We start from the raw sequence: 17,759 nt of genomic DNA, 5'->3' as shown, positions 1-17,759 counted from the left end.
CAGTGAAGATGTTGTGATACAGTGTTTGGTTTGTGCTCTGCCAGTGCTGCACTGAAAGAAGACAGATTTGTGGCCATATTGTCTTTGGTCTCAAAGTCAGTTTAATGCCGTTTACAGTTCTTTCCACTACACTTTAAATGGATATGAAATCTGAAACTGTAACATCTGGAATTTGTTCCCATATCACTCAAATCTAAGCACATATGACACATGACCATCCCTTAGAGAAATGCACCCAAACTACTCCATACATTACAACACACGTGCAGCTTCACAGCTTACCTTCTTCATAGGCATTGACCAGAACACAGACCAGCAGCAGCATGCAGAGGACTGTACTACAACACAACTGCAACATAGTCGGGCTGTCTATGTGTAGATGGGAAATATAAATCCAAGGTCCAAAGACACCGGCTATCAGGACAGACGCTCTCTGTTAACATCCAAGTCATTTAAGCTACCAGCTCTCTAGGTACTCACTTAAAAAGGGTAGAGTGGATGATCCCCCTCCATCCACGCGAAACTGACTACAGAACACACCCACCTGTTCTTATCAGAACAACAGAAACAATACTATGTAAGAGGGGACAAAGAGGAAGTAACCAATGTCTCAGAAAATTTTTGATTTTGTGAATTATTATCTTGTGAATTCCACTCAGTGCACATTCACAGTTAGTTTATTTGTAACAGTTGCACATCACAGTCCTGAAACCTCAAGAGCTTTTACATAAAGATCTCCAGCTGACAGGAAGATTTATGGCTGGGTGTGAAGAAAAAGAAAAGTTCATAATAATATTCTGTGTACGTGGCGAACACGACCTGTGGTCGCCTGTTTGCCTCTGATCATTTAGTCATTTAGTGACCACAACCAGACATTGCTACAGATAAAAGTGAGATGATTTTTTTTTTAGAACGACAGTTCTTGGCTTCTATTGTAGGCTGTGTGGAAGCCATCCGCCAGTCTACAGTTCAGTTTTTTTAACCAGGTGTCATGACCAGTGTCCCGATTAGATCGATCTAATCGTGACACTGACAAACAGTGTAAACTTAACTTACCTCTCCATTAATCTCCCGCCAATGTTCGTGATGGGAGCCAGTTGTTCCACGCGCTCGCCTTGGCTGATTAAAATACATTCAGTATATCCTAAATACAACAGAGAACTAAAGGTAGCTTTTTAGTGCTGCACAGGCAACCGCAAGAACAGCTGACTGTTCAGGGTTTTTTTAAAAATTAAAGATTTGTTGAAATTAACATGACTTAAAGCATTGAACTTGGTAAGGAAGCAAGTTTTTTATATGTATAAAACACACGAGGCGAAGTATCTCTAGTTTTATCATTGTTATTATTGTTGTCATGTTTTCCTTTAAATATAGCCATTTCCAGCTTGAACTGATAGCAGCAAGCTGCAATTGTTAAGCGTGACTTAATATCAAGTAGTGGTGTCAAGTAAGCATATTGAGGCTGGATGGGTTGAGACTAACACTACATAAGAGAAAAACTGTCTTACTTTAACCCTGTTTTAGGTGGTGGAATTCAAGGGGGGAAAAAACTGCTATAAGCACGTACAAATGATTTAACTTTAAACTTAAAAAAAATGTTCTAGCTCTCTGAGGTGTTGAAATCCTGTAAAAAGTCTGTAATGACTGATTCATGACTCAGTGTAGAAGGCAGCACTGTGTTAGAAGCTGCAACCACAATAACCAACGCTTTCTTGCTGTCTCATGCTTTTATTACTCATGCTTTTATTACACACTCTTTATTGAATCATTGGTTATTATTAATCTTGCCACAGCATGTCTTTTGTCACCCTCAACTGGTGACAACAGACCCTGTTTGAGCAGGAGGGTTCTTCCTGTTAAAAGGGAGATTTCACTTCCCCATTGTCACCAAAGTGGTTGCCCAGAGAGGGTCGCTGATTGTTGGGGTTCTCTCTTTATCTTACATAAATTGAAACATAAAACCAACAGCATTTTAAAAAAGGGTTTTCTTTATTTGACACCTTTGAATGTCCAGTCATCGATGCTTTTCTACAAAAATCAACAAAAAAGAATGACACATTAATGTGAAATGGGATTTTGTTTTCTCTCTTATCAGGGACCCAGCAGCCAAGGATGCACAGCTACAGGTGTTTTAAAATGTGACTTTTGCAATACGCCCCAATGACCAAAATAATCTCAATACAGGCCTATTTGGTTGACCTATATTGACACATTGACACAGTTTTCCAACATCTTAGGTCACATGGGTTTTCCTCCTCAATTATGCAAATTAGTTCATGTTATGTGTAAGAACTGAAAATTTGTCTTACCTGAGTGCTCCTGACCTAACAAGAAAGTTAATTTACAATTAAAAAACAAAACAAAAACAACACCACAAGAGGATGGAACCAGAAGAGTACAAGACTTTGGTTTCATATAAACTAAAAGGCGAGTATCCAGCGTTTTTCACGGAAAAAGAGAAATTCATTGAAGGTAATAACAGCAACTTCGTGTCATTTATAAATGTCACCAATTCATATATTAAAGCACACACAATGGCAAAATGATAATATGTCGCCCTAATTTGCAATAACAGATTAAATTATCGTGACCTTTCTTTGACCTGGTTAACCACAGTTAACAAGCAGGTTTTTATTGACGTTTGTTAAAGTAAAAGTTTCTAGGTTTGCTATTAAGCAGAACCAAGAACTATTTTTTATTCTATAATATCTCAACTACAATATATTAAGTCGTAATTAAGTTGGGAGTATTTTGTGGCACAACCTTTTATACAGTTTGACCTACTGTTAAGATCAATCTGTAATTTATATAATTTACAATTTATATCGGATGAATTATAATGATTATAATGTAGAAATCTAAACAGATAGAGCTAGAACTGTAAAACATACGTCTGACTCTGTCACTATATTTTATTAAACAATGTCAGTTATAAATTACATCTGTGGGAAAATACTGACAGCAGGAAATATAGAATTAAACTCATTTGGATTGATATCTGTATGAAAATAATAATAATAATAATAATAATAATAATACATTTTATTTGAAAGCGCCTTTCAAAACACTCAAGGTCACTGTACACAGTAGAATAAAAAGCAACATAAAAGCAAAGAGTTTACACAGTCATAGAACATAAACAAATTTAAAATAGCCGAATGGAGAGGTTATGTGGGATAAGCTATTTTGAACAAGTGGGTTTTGAGTTGGGACTTAAAGAGAGAGAAGGTAGAGATATTTCTTAAATCAGGAGGTAGGGAATTCCAGAGTCGAGGAGCAGAGCAGCTGAAAGCCCTGCTCCCCATGGTGACAAGACGGGGGGAGGGGACGGAGAGTGAAAGGGAAGAAGAAGATCTGAGACAACGAGATGGGGCGGTGATGTTAACCAGATCAGAGAGATATGGAGGAGAGAGATGATGAATAGCTTTAAATGCGTACAAGAGTATTTTGAAATTGATACGATACTTGACCGGGAGCCAATGAAGCTGCTGCAGAACAGGAGTGATGTGGTGGGTAGAAGGGGTCCTGGTGATGATACGGGCAGCAGAATTCTGGATGCGTTGAAGCTTGTGGATGGATTTTTGAGTAAGGCCAAAAAGAAGTGAATTACAATAATCAATCCGGGAAGTAAAAAGGCTATGGACAAGAATGGCAGTGGCATGTGGGGTGAGAAAAGGACAGAGACGATTGATGTTGCGCAAATGAAAATATGCAGACCGAGTGACATTATTAATGTGTGAATTGAAAGATAGAGTACTGTCGAGGATGACACCCAAACTTTTCACAGAGGAAGAAATGGAGACCGGCGAGTTATTGATAGTAATAGAGAAACTGTTGGTTCTGGATAATGTTGATTTAGTGCCTACTAAGAGGAGCTCGGATTTATTACTATTGAGTTTAAGAAAATTAGAAGAGAACCATGAATTTAGTTCAGCTAAGCAGAGGGTGAGGGAGGATGGGGGAAGAGCAGAATCGGGTTTAGTGGACAGATAAAGCTGGGTGTCATCGGCATAACAGTGAAAATGGATATTGTATTTACGGAAAATGTGTCCAAGCGGTAGAAGGTAGATAATGAAAAGAAGGGGCCCCAGGACAGATCCCTGGGGCACGCCAGTGGTCAGAGGAAAGGGCTGAGAAGTAAAGGATTTGAGTTGAATGAACTGAGTGCGATCAGACGGGTATGATTTAAACCAGGCTAGTGGAGTATGGGAGAGACCGATGGAGGCCAGCCTACTGAGGAGAATGGAGTGAGAAATAGTGTCGAAAGCAGCGCTCAGATCGAGGAGGATAAGAATGCAAAGTAAACCGGAGTCAGCTGCCATAAGAAGATCATTGGTTATTTTTATAAGTGCTGTTTCAGTGCTGTGGGAGGGGCGAAAACCAGACTGGAACTGTTCATACAGATTATTATTAGTTAAATGTGAGTGGAGTTGTGTGGCAACTATTTTCTCAAGAATTTTTGAAGGCCATTAGTCACAATGACCTTCAACACTTTTTCTTTGAGTTTTACTAAAACTGTATTGTGTTTGGAATAATATTTTTGGCTTCTGAAGTAGGCATACTGTCAAAAATATAGAGAACGTGTGTGTGTATATCTGTATGAATACATAAATATGTACAGATGTTAGGAAGTCTAAAATAAAGTCTCCAAAGTCACTGTGGTTATTGGTTAAACTCTGATTTATGTAACTAATAAACCTTTGTGGTAGTACCACTAATGTGGAGTATGGAAGGATGAGCTCAGGCTAATTCACCGGGGAGCGACGTGTTGATATGATCATGTGTGGTTTTACAGTATTAGTATCAAAGTCTCTATATCTGAACAAACTATTTCCAGCAGCTTAATGTAGTACACAGCAAATTTTGCCCCCTTTCTTCTTCCACATGATCACATGATGTCAGTCTGTGATTGGCCACATAGCGTACCCATCAAAATAACCCCCCATGCCAGCCTGCATGTATTCTCAGCAGGGCTGAAGATTCGGCTCCACATAACAGACAGGGCATTAATAACAGACATATAAACTTATGTCGTGGGTTGTGCGATTGACACCCCGACCCTAGAGGCTGCAAATCCTCTATGACAGCAGGCCTGCAAGAGAGCATGCTGGTGGTAGCCTGAAAATGGCTGGTGTATCGAGAGGAGGGCAGGGGAGGGGGCAAGTTTGAAAAGGTGCACTTGGCACTTGCTTCAAATAGGTTTTTTTGATTTTTTAGTTTTTGACGTTGCTTATGGCCCACTGTAACTTACATACTGTTCAGAATAAACAACAAGCAAATATAGAGATATTAAAAGTTTATTTTTTGTAAAATTTTGGATAACATTTTTTTCTTTTCCTAAATAGCCTTCTGTAAGACTGATTTAAATTGAACATAAACAAACACACCAAGGCGGAACAACTTAACAAATGATTCCAACTTACCTTTAAACGCAGAAACCAAACCAGGAACCGAAACCACAGGTCAAAGGAGTGCAGTGGGGAGCAAGGGCATCATAGCCATATTTCCTTTGCATTAGATCGGTCGATGAAGCATAAAATTCGACTTGGACATGGAGCTGCACTGGTACAGCAGCACAGCACGTCACAGCACACTGGACGCTCCAGTGTGGGATGCACTCACCTTGCGTGGCTTAACCTCTTACATCCTACACCTCGAAATTAAAATTTCTATCACTATCTTGGTTCCAAAGAGGACGTGCTATTGGTCGGGTTGGGACTTAATCTCTCTCCATAATCCCTGGTGGGAAGCAGATGTTTCATCTGCTCGTCTTGTTCCATTGAAAAGTCTTCGGTATATTCCACATATATAAAAAAAATAATCTGAGAATCTAAAAATACAAAGAAACACATAAACACAACATGGGCGGTGACTCATGGCATTAAAGTCAAAATTCCACTTAAAGTAACAGATCATTTTAGTTTTATAGCCTGAACACTGTAGAAAATGTATTGAAGTGATTTAAAGAATTTCACACATTCAGTGACAAAACCAGCCAACAGGTGGCAGCACAGGTCCTTTCTTGACACCTTATGATCACAGCCTCTCTTCCACTGCTCTGCTCACCCTTCAAAGCTCATGAGATCCATGCTATAAACCAAAGACTTGTTTGTTCTTCTTCTTTCACCACTATGCTCTGGATGTTCTCCTCTGTTGCTTCTGCATCACAAGGTAACTTGTGTGTGTGTTTAAGGGGAATGAGGATCCAAGATAAGTAAGCTGGAGCAGTACATGGGGATCTGTCAGGCCTGGGAGCCATCGCCAGTCCCCTTCGAGACCTTGCCCAAACAGCCGCTCAATTCATGTCAAAGCATTCACTTTTACCGACTAAAACGCTGACAAACCTAAAATGAGGACGTGGCCCAGCTAGTGAAAAAAGATGTTTGGCTCTTAAAGCTCCGTCTGATCCTCTAATGCAACAACATGTGAGCCAACGTTTAACTCACCTTCAAGGTGCAGAATGGATTCACTGAGAAAGTTTTAAAACGAGAAATGTCATTTTAGATCAATGTACGGTGGCCCTGTGGTGCCAAACACACACACCACAATGAAACATGACGTCAGGCACAGCTGCGACATCTGTCTGCTGAATTTTATGAGGTCAAGTGTAACAGTGTACATAATAAAGTCCCCAGGAGTAGCTGTTAGTATTATTTATTTCTGTCATTCACAAACCATTTTTTGGTAGAATATGTTTTAAAGTTAATTTATCCATGAGAACAAGGGAATAAAATCTCATGTACACGTTTAATCACAGCAAACAGGTGGCAGCACATCTCTTTTCTCCTCATTAACACCTAATAACAGCACTTAACTACCATCACTCTTCACCTCGAGGCCTGTTTTGCTCACATTTTAAAGCTCAGGCTGAAGTGTTGTGGAAATTTTAACAATAACCTGCAACACACCCGGTGCGCTTGATTTGGAATTGAGTTTAATAAACACATTGCAATGCGGAGAGAGCATCCCAGTGAAACACTAGAATCATCTCTGAATTGTGGCCACTGCCCTTACATCTTATATACAAAGGTCGTGTCCAAATTCATGGGCTGCATCCTCCTGAGGACCCGGCCTTCGCGGTCTACGTGGGCCGGGTCCTCAGAAGGTCGGGTAGGCCGGAAGTAAACGGCTGTGAAATTGGATGGTCTAGCCTTCAGATTTGAACTTAGTAGCGGCTGCCATTGCTTGAAACTGGAGTTGGCTGGGCCACGCTATGAATTCTGGACGCATTTGTCGGCTGCATTCAGAGGAGTCTATGAATTTGGACAGCCTTTGGCGCGTTGCTGTGATGTAATCGGTCAAATCCGGCCTCAGGAGGATGCAGCCTATGAATTTGGACACGACCGGGGGGGGGGGCTGTGGCTATACCTCCTCCGTCACAAAGAGAATTATGACCTTGTGTTCTGGTTAATTATTAATTCTCACAACATCCTGTTCACAGTATTACAACCAGACAAAGTGACAACCAACAGAGTGACAAACAGGAAACATTAAGGCAAAGAACTTTAATGAAACACTGCAGGAGGAGAAAATGTGAACTTTCCTTCTCCAACTTATTTCTGCTTTAACTGAGGACGATGTTGTTACGAAATTAACATTTTGACCAGTTGTGTTTGTGTTTTGCTGAGTCATTTATTTACAGGCTTACAGGTTTGTATCATCAGACAAACATCATTCCCATCCTCTCTGTGGGTTCAGAAAACATAATCTTGGTAAAAATATGAGGAAAACAGGCTGAACTCTGACTTTCAGTAGAAGCTTATCTTTATTGGCACTCGTGACAAAGTGTTCATGAGCTGCACCATAGCTGGACTGGCCATCGGCCTACCTGGTTTTTGTCCAATTTTATGGGCTGATGTTTTTTTGTTTGTTTGTTTTTGTAACGATTTAAACAGTGAAAGGTGTTGGATTGGCCAATTGGTCATGGTTGACTATGGGCTGGACAAATTACAGCCGAGGTTGGTTCAGACTGTGGTTGCCTTTCTTGTCCTACAAGCATAGACTGAGCTTTAGGAGCTCATCTATGTCACACAGGAAAAAATAGCTTACTGTAAAAATCTTTATTCATTATTGAAAACTCTACAAACAACTGATAAGAAGCCTGATTTAAAAGCTTTTATCAGATATGAAGAGATAAACATCAGACTGTCTTCACTGATTTCTCTCTGAATGACTGTTTCCATTTGTGTGTTTGTTCTTTAACAGTTGTTCAGCTCAATTACAGCAAGAAGACAAGAATCAACTTTCAACTCTCAACATTTATCTGCATGAATCTGACAGCTCGAGTTACAGGATACCTTCAGATACTAACAGAACTTTTCCTTTCACAGAGTAAAGCCACAGCATAGCTTAGCTCAGCACTTCAGAGTAATCAGAGGATCACACAATCTTAAAGGTGGAAAATTGTGATTTCACCTTTAACACTTCATAACAGCAGAGAAAAATAATCAGTGCTTCTGTGTCCAATAAATAAATGATGTAACATGATCGTATGTTCTTACAGAGTGCTCTAAAATCACATCAGACACTTCTGGACCTCAGTTTAACCTCTGAGATTAAACAGTAACAGAATCTGAAAGAAACCACAACTTCATTTATTCACAGTGTCAGATTTGACTAACACAAACAATAAGAATAATAAAAGCAAACATTACACATGACTGAGACTGATGTCCTGTATGAGAGCTGACGCTCCGGGAATGCCCAGACATGTCTGTACTGTTACAGTAAACTGGTTTGTCTGCAGACAAAGAAAAAGAAAAAAGCAAAGAGCTTGTTGTGGCGGGGGTGTGGTCTCTGCCCTGCTGCATTGGAGGGGTGGTACAGGTGTGTGTGCTGTGACTGATGACTCCCTCTCCCTATATGCATAGTGGTGGCAGAGATGGACGAGGTGCATGAGTGTGCAGAGGAGGAGATGACGAAGGAGCTGCCTCCTGGTGCCAGAGGGCCTTAGCCCAAAGAACTGAACAAAAAAACAAAATAAAAAAATCTGAGCACAGCAAAACACTCTGTGTGTGTGTCGGGTCCTTGGTAAACATTTTTTTTTTAGGCTTCCTGTTGTTCAGGAGACGGAATTGAGGAATTTGTGTTTTTCAATTTTCCAGAGATCACAAAAGCAGCTATCACAACACAAATCACAGCAAAAGCTGACAGACCAGGACGTCCTCTACTGACTCTGTCCTCCTTCCCTCCATCCTCTGTGTGTCCTCCTGTCTGACCTGCAGGTGAGAAACAGGTGTGAGGTGTCAGCTGTCAGGTAGGTGATGAGTGAAGAACAGAACAGAATCCATTTCCTCTTCAAACTGCTGTCAGACATTATCTACTGCACTCTGATCACATCACTCAGACCAGCTGCTTTCTACAAAGTCTCATCAACAACATCTTTAGAAACAAACATCAACAACCAGGAAGCAGCTTCACCTCTGATCACACACACACTCAACTCTACTCACTCACCTGGAGGATCAACAACACTCAGGTGGATGATGCTGATGGGGTTGCTCTTCAAAACAGCTCTTTTCCCACGGTTTGTTCTTCTGTTCGCAACACGACACTCGTATGTTCCAGTGTCATTAATCGTCACATTCTTCAGAATCAGAGACACGTCTCCATCCTTCATCTGTCTGTCCTGCAGATCCACCCGGTTCTTAAATGATGGATGCTGGTTTTCTGGATCAAAACATCCATCCCGGTACAAAAGAACATATTCTGATCCCAGGTCAGCTCTGCTCCAATCTGCAACTATGATATTGTAGTTTGGAGCTCAACACGTCAGAATGACATTCTGTCCAGCTGTGGTGTTTACGTCTGAAAAAGAGGAAACAAAATGGAAAGTTAACAACATCAACAGTATCACTCACTTCTGGAGCAGAGACCACTGATTCCTGCAGAGCCACAGGCAGTACAGCTCACACAGGATGCTGAAATTGAAGTTATGGCTCTGTCTCTCTTTATTTGGACTGGCTTTAAAATAACTGCCTAGATTATCATCACATCATTTGTTTACAGTGAGATTTAGATTTATTTTTCATGGGAGAAAAATCATTTCCCAATTTAAGTGTAAAACTAACTTTTTCTTTTGCTTTAACTGGTGACATTTGTGTATTTATTCCACTTTGGTCACACATCTTGTTCAGTTGTCCACTTCAGTCATCACAACTGCTCAATAAAAGACTATGATGCAGTATTGTTTTGTCTTCATCTTTTATCTTCATAGGTACGGTTACAAATGACAAAAGCTTACATGAATTTTAACCAGAACACTGACTTACAAATGTACACATTATTTAAAAGGATCAGTATGAAAATAAAAACAGGCCAGAGTTTATCAATAGTTTGCTTTCAACAGGCTGTAACAGTTCTAGCGGGGAGTGTTCTGCGATGCTGCTGCACCTTAGTGGCATCTGCAATCACGCCTCCCTGGCCTAAAGGCTGAACTAGGTGCTGCAGTGCTGTTGTTGTTGGTGTCTGGCTGGCAGCTGTAAAGCTACAGCCAGTGTTAGAACAGCAACCGTAAATAAAAGTGTGTTAGAAAGTGCTGAGATGGGTGTGGGTCTGTCATTCTCCTGTTACAGAGTGCTTTTATATTACGGATTTACAGGATGATCTAAGAGATGATCTTTTTCGTTCTCCTTGGTGAAACACATGAACACACAAGGTGATGATTAGAGAGCTGCAATCGATGTGCAGTAGATGTTCAACTACCTCACTGAGTCAATGTTGAAAAGTTTGTGGTTTGTGTGTCAACCACAGAGAGAGAAACCACATGCATCACATCACATCACCGATACAATTGTGTTGTCTTATTCTGGTGAAGTGTATTTCTTAAAAAACGCAGCTTTCAACTCATTTGCATTTGCGCATTTACATGCTGACCGGAGGACTGTGCATTCCACTAGAACGAACATTTTCGCCAGTCTGGGATCATTTTTAACTTGTAACATCAAAAAAGGTCAGTGTTTTTCCTTTCCTGTCCTCACTTTTTCTCTGTTGTCGTCTGAGTTCATCATGTTCCAATTACTATCTGAAATAATCAAATGACTTATTATTAATTATATTTGCAGGTAAACACAAAAAAAGAATAGAATAGAAATATCCATTATGGTCCCTCACTAGGGAAATTCAGGGGTTACAGCAGGCAGATTGGCACAAAAGTAAAGAATAACAGACTTTATAGCACAAATTTACAACATAAGAAAAAAACATTATACATTTATTAAAAGATAGCACACTCAGATGAAAAGAAATGTGCAACTGAGTAAGATATACTTTAGTTTTAAGATGCACAGAAAGTGCTTCCTCTTGTCAGTTTCAGTTTACAGTACTCCGTTACAGGATGCTGAGTGCTTGAACTTACAGCAACAGTGAAGATGTTGTGAGACAGTGTTTGGCTTGTGTTCTGTGGTAATATTTGTTTGTGCTGCACTGAAAGAAGACAGATTTGTGGTCGTCTGCCTTCTACTTAATAATAAGAAGCTGGCAAAAGTTTTGATAAACAGCACAATCCCGTTTAAGGTAACTTATTTAGTTTTACACTGGTATTCTCACTGAGGGCTCATATTGTCTTTATGCCTGGTCTCAAAGTCAGTTTAATGCCGTTTACAGTTCTTTCCGCTACACTTTTAACGGATATGAAATCTGAAACTGTAACATCTGGAATTTGTTCCCATATCACTCAAATCTAAGCACATATGACACATGACCATCCCTTAGAGAAATGCACCCAAACTACTCCATACATTTCAACACACGTGCAGCTACACAGCTTACCTTCTTCATAGGCATTGACCAGAACACAGCATGCAGAGGACTGTACTACAACACAACTGCAACATAGCCGGGCTGTCTATGTGCAGATGGCACAATGAAAATATAAATCCAAGGTCCAAAGACACCGGCTATCAGGACAGACGCTCTCTGTTAACATCCAAGTCATTTAAGCTACCAGCTCTCGAGGTACTCACATAAAAAGGGTAGAGTGGATGATTCCCTCCATCCACCTCAAACTGACTGCCAGAATACACCCACCTGTTCTTATCAGAAGAACCGAAACAATACTATGTAAAAGGCAAAAGAGAAAGTAACCAATGTCTCAGAAAACTGTTGATCTTGTGAATTACTACTTGAATTTTTCCACTCAGTGCACATTCAGAGTTAGTTTATCTGTAACAGCTGCACGTCACAGCTCTGAAACCTCAAGAGCTTTTACATAAAGATCTCCAGCTGACAGGAAGATGTTGGCTGGGCGTGAAGAAAAAGAAAAGAGGCTCATAATAATATTATGTGTAGGTGGAGAACACGACACGTGGTCGCCTGTTTGCCTCTTGTCATTTAGTCATTTAGTGACCACAACCCATTGTTCATACAGATAAAAGTAATCCAATCTACCTTTATTTATAGAGCACTTTAAAAACAACATAGTTGACCAAAGTGCTTTCCAGTAATAAACAGAGATAAATGTTAGAAAAGGGAGATAGAATTATTTTCTTTAGACCAAAAGGTCTTAGCTTCTATTGTAGGCTTCATGGAAACCATCCGCCAGTCTACAGTTCAGTTTTTTAACTAGATGTCATGACCTTGTGTTTATCTAATCGGGACACCGACAAACAGTGTAAACTTAACATACCTCTCCATTAATCTCCGGCCATCATCCGTGAAGGGACCCAGTTGTTACACGGTCGAGCATTGGTCGCTTAAAATGCCTTCAGTACATCTTAAATACAACGGAAAACTAAATGTAATTTTGTAGTACAGCGCAGGTAACTGTGAGAACAGCTGACTGTTCTGGGGGTTTTTTCTGCTACTGCCTGGGAGGAAATTAAGTTGGTGTAAGATCGAAGAGCCACATTTCTGCCTATATTTCTGCCTAATTGGAAATGACCAATTAGAACCATCACAGGTTAAAAAGTGAGGTTAATATTACAGATACGTTAAAAAACCATGACTTAAAACATTCAACTTGGTAAGGAAGCAAGTTTTTATATGGATAAAACACATGAGGTGAAGTATCTTAAAGTTTTATCATTGTTATTATTGTTGTTATGTTTTCCTTTAATCGAGTTAGCCAAAAAGTAAAATGCTAATAACGAATGAAAAGAGATGAAAAAAAGCAACATACGTCATGATTAATCCCTCTCCATCGTCCTTAACGTGGCGCAGTTGTTTTACCCACTCGTCTTGTTCCATTATGAAGTGTTCCAAATAAAACCGAAAAGTTTAATAAAATATTCGAAACAAGCACTGAGTCTGTGTGGCCTAGCCATGGTCCGTTTGAAGCTGAAGCTGCGGACCTGTATGTACTTAAGTCCTTGTTGACTGTACTAGACTCAAAGTCTGAGTCACACTGTTCGAATTCAAAGTCGGAAACCAGCCAAAGTACGCCCAAAACGACCGGTGTTTTCGCTCCTCCCATTCTGTCATACATCGGTAGAGACATAGGCTGTATCCCAATTCAGAGTTTGCATAAGAAGGATACTATAAATATACACACAGGTCGTGTGTATATTTATAGTATCCTTCTTATGCTATTCATGCATGTATTATTTTCAGACATATGGAGGTTATGTCACCCCCCTCTCTTCCTCATCATTAATGTTCTAGTCCAACATCTACTTGGGCGTGACCTAACCAATTAACCAATACCTACTTATGATATGTCAGCTGACCTATCTGTGAAGTTTTGACTGGTTAATTTGAATTTTTTTCTGTTTCCTGTCTTGTATTTAAGCTATTTTTTTTTACTATGTTTTACTATGACCCTCTCAAGTGTTGCTGGAGTTCCTGCTTTTTTTGTATACTTTCTGCCCAGTTTGACCCATTTAGCAGAAGTCAGCCTGTTTAAGGCTCTGATATCTATTCTGTATGACTTAAAGCAGTTATGACATGGTCTGATTTTCTCACCCAATAAAGGAATATTTCATATATCAGTCTACTCTTCATTCTATCAGCAACAGTTATCACAGCTCGTACATTTTCTTTTTCCACATATATGTAAGCATTGAGCCAAATTTAGTAATGCCAACATATTGAAGGAACAATATTTGTCTCTTATATATATTACATCTATATATGCACTGTCAAAGATGCGTGTCTTTGAGTGAAGATTTAAGGTGATAGGAAATATAAACAACTGCAAATTGAATCTTTACTGAAGCTCAGTATTTGACACAGAGTTCACTCACATGAATTTCACTCACATGTGCTGTACCAGTGTACCTGCACATGTGATGTGACAATAAAAGTGATTTGATTTGAGAGTTCAAACTCACTGCTGTAATAACTAATAATGATTAATATAATAACTATAATATTGGCCATATCATATTTACACTGACTTTAGTCTCATGAACAACATTAACTAATTGTTGGTTACTAGCTAATCTTACAATGACTGTTCAGTACAGATATGAAGGCCAACAATCGTGTTTTACAGTCCTGTGGTCTCAGCCTCAGATACTTATTAAATCACACAAAGCTCGTGTAGAAACAAACAAACAAATGAACAAAATATGTTCTCCTTCATTTCTGTCAACCACACGTTTCCAGCTATCATGGTTGCTAGGCAACCTGGGCAGCGCGACGGAGGCTAGACCGTCCCATTTCACAAGCCTCGCACTTCCGGCCTTAGCGGTCTTTGAGTACGCGGCCCTTGAGGACCGTTGAGGCTGCGTACTTTAAGGCTGCAGACCCTGAATTGGGATACAGCCAACAACTTGTAACTTGGTGCAGCCAGTTTCCCCTCATGCAAAACGGAAAAACGGCGGAAGAAACAGCGAGGCTTTGTTCATAGTCGCGAATTTAATGGCATCCGAAGCTTCAATCGGCACCCGATTGTCTGACTAAAATTTTCTACTTGAAGCAGGAACTCCCACCTGCCCTGTGTGAATGGGAAGAGCTAACTGTGAACTATTTAACTTACGTGCAATAACCCTTATTGTAAATATATATCACTATTTATTTTTTTTCTGATACTGTATACTTGTACATTTACTGTTGATATGTATATGGTGCCGCAGAGCTGTACACCTCACCACCGCTTTCTTTCCCCACGTCTGCAATGAGTAGGAGATGCTCCATTGTTCTCATTGTTCATGTGTTTAGTGACAATAAAAGACATTTTATTTCTGTTTCTAATGTGGATGATCACACAACTGCTTCTTTAGCTGGTGAGAGGCGGAGAATTAAAAGAGCAACTACAACACATAAATAATGAGGTCAATGTTGCCGTTTTTAACCTAAAAAACAAAACTAAAACTAAAGTTGGTATAATTTTTTTGTAGTCCATCTTGACTTTTTAGTTTCACCACTAAGGTGTCAAAGCTATTCATTTAGTGTTTCCTCATTGCTAAACTTCTTTTTAAAAGACCTTCTTTAACTGTGTGGGAAAAAATGAAAAATATAATCTGCTTGACTCTAAGGGCCTGATTTAGTAAAGTGTAGCACCAACAAATATAGTGTAGTGACAGGATTGTGTGTCAGAGGTGGGAATTCAGAGATTTTTGTGACCCTGATGAATACTCAGTTTTGGAAGTTCAAACTGATTTACTACTATGTTTTCAACATGAGGTTTACTGATAATAACCCAGATATTCAACACAAACAAAACAAAAAAAGTTTACATTTTTGTGTTTTATAGATTTGAACTGAGCGTTAAACATCCTGTTCCTGTTACACAGTGGAGAAAACAAAGTGCAGGGGCTGAGTCAGTGGAGAATTCGTCTAAGTACTTCAGTGTTGAATTATTTCCAACTCACTCACTGCTTGCTACTCAGTTCCAGGGATTAAATTACCATTTTAAAACTAGTGTAAGGTGAATAGTTTAATGTTAAATAGCTTTTATATGATCTAAGTTATACAGAGCTTAATGTTTTACTGTCAAGTGCACTAAAAATGCATTGTTGAATTTACTTATTTCAACTTATGCCAAATAATTACACCTAACTTGGTTAAGTAACTCCTAAGAATCAGACTTTGCTCAAAAATGCTGAACTAACTCAGCACTTGATAAAAGCACACTGGAAAAAAAAATGTATTAAAAATTGTGTTTCTCTCAACCTATATGGTCGTACACTGGCAATCACTGGGTACTGTATTAACATCAGAGCAACTAACAGGAGCATGGTGCACATGTGGTCACACTCACAGGCTGCTTTCATTTTCTGCTGCAAGTTTCCCTCCTACACAGGTCTGTTGGAGCCAATGACTGTCATTGGTTGGAGCTCATCCAACCAAACAGGAATAACATGTGGGTGTAGCAGAATTACTTCTCTTGTTCAGTTCAGCAACTAAATCAAAAGTGCAGCACTGAAACTTTAGTGTTTCTATTCTTTTAAATCTGTATTCAAGTAATGCCAAACAGCCGTCATAGTGACCCTGCTCCTGTGTGAACAGATCCACACTGAAAGCTCTGTCACTTCTGTCTCAAGGTGACATGAAAAGTGCAGAGTATCACATCCTCACTAGCACAAGAGTGAAATCTTACTCTGAGACCAGGTTGTGAAAGTAACAGTGCAGCCATGAGAAGTACCTGAGTGTGGAATTTCTAATCATGTTTCTTGATCTCAGTTTGTCCAACAGTCTTTAGCTGTGTCCCAAAACGTAGGCTGCATCCTTCGGAGGACCCGGCCTTCACGGTCTACGTGGGGAGGTTCCATTGAAGACCAAGAAGGCCAGAAGTGCGAGGCTATGAAATGGGACAGTCTAGCCTTCAGATAAACTCGGCCATCTGCTCCTTCCTATCTAAAATATAACAAAATATAACAGGACACTGGCATAAATTCTCGACTGTCTCACACTTTTGTTTAATCAGTTTTCTGTTTGACGTTTATTCAGCTGTGTAAAAACCAAGGAGGAACCCACCCGATGGATTAATAAAGTTTTATTTAATCTAATAATCTAATAACTTTGATCTCAGCCAAACCGATTTACTCCAGAATAAATAAAACACAGAAAAAAGCCAAACAATAACATTTTTAAGTTATCCGAGTGACTTATATATCATGTTTAACCTGAGTAGCGATTGAGCGGGGGTCTTAAAACAATGAAGCAGGGAGTCCGCTGCTCTCGCCGGCTCGAGTGACCATTGAACCCCCTGGCTTGCTATCGAACTGGTGGGTAACAGACGTCTCCAAAAACGTCGGAGCACTTTTGCAAATATGCGACGTCTTGATAAACCAAGCAGATATTTGAAATTTAAACAGCTACTTTCTAGCCTGAAAATATGTTAAACGTTTATTTTGTGACCCAGAAAGATTAATAAGAGTAATTTTAAAACTTAGTAGCGGCCGCCATTATTGGAAACTGAAATTGGCTGAACTGAATACGTCGCCTGGCTGTGATGTAATCGGCCTTCAAATGCGGCCTCCGAAGGATGCAGCCGACGTTTTGGGACACAGCTTTTGTCTCTATTCTGTCTTACACATATGCAAATTACAGTACTAGATTATCTGTCCATTATCAATTGTAGTTGGAGATAACAAGCAGCTCAGACAACACAAAGGTTGGAGTCCTCCAAAGGTCTCAGTGTGATGCAGTGTTTGTCTGCATGTGCTATAGGAGTTACTCAAATGTAGAGGTCTGGATTTTAAGTTAAACTTAAAGTTTCTTGACCCCCCTCCTCTGTGTGTGTGTATGTACTCATGCACATCTTTGGGTCTCTGTGGGTCTTAGTGTGTCTGACGCTGACTGTTCTGTGTAGGACTTTATGAATCAGAGGTGAATTTTACATTTCTGTTTTTGACTTTCAGAGTAAACACACCCAC

General features: G+C 39.7%; 1 long non-coding RNA gene across 3 annotated transcripts; it reads right to left on the bottom strand.

The window, feature by feature from the left end:
• Nucleotides 1–7,490: 7,490 nt before the first annotated feature.
• On the bottom strand, nucleotides 7,491–13,401 carry LOC109201329 (uncharacterized). 3 transcript variants are annotated; one of them, XR_002061364.2, is made up of 5 exons: nucleotides 13,118–13,401; nucleotides 12,626–12,712; nucleotides 10,980–11,023; nucleotides 9,457–9,807; nucleotides 7,491–9,218 (listed from the first exon to the last, which is right to left on the bottom strand). It is a non-coding gene; the product is annotated as an uncharacterized LOC109201329 (long non-coding RNA). The 3 variants fall into 3 exon arrangements; XR_002061363.2 differs by lacking the exon at nucleotides 10,980–11,023 and having other exon boundaries at nucleotides 13,118–13,398; XR_002061362.2 differs by lacking the exons at nucleotides 10,980–11,023; nucleotides 12,626–12,712 and having other exon boundaries at nucleotides 13,118–13,392.
• Between the last annotated feature and the right edge of the window lie 4,358 nt (nucleotides 13,402–17,759).

This window comes from Oreochromis niloticus, linkage group LG3 (assembly GCF_001858045.2).
Source record: "Oreochromis niloticus isolate F11D_XX linkage group LG3, O_niloticus_UMD_NMBU, whole genome shotgun sequence".
Lineage (NCBI taxonomy): Eukaryota > Metazoa > Chordata > Actinopteri > Cichliformes > Cichlidae > Oreochromis > Oreochromis niloticus.
The sequence above is the reverse complement of the archived record's forward strand: the minus strand, read 5'-3'. Positions and strand labels throughout refer to the sequence as shown.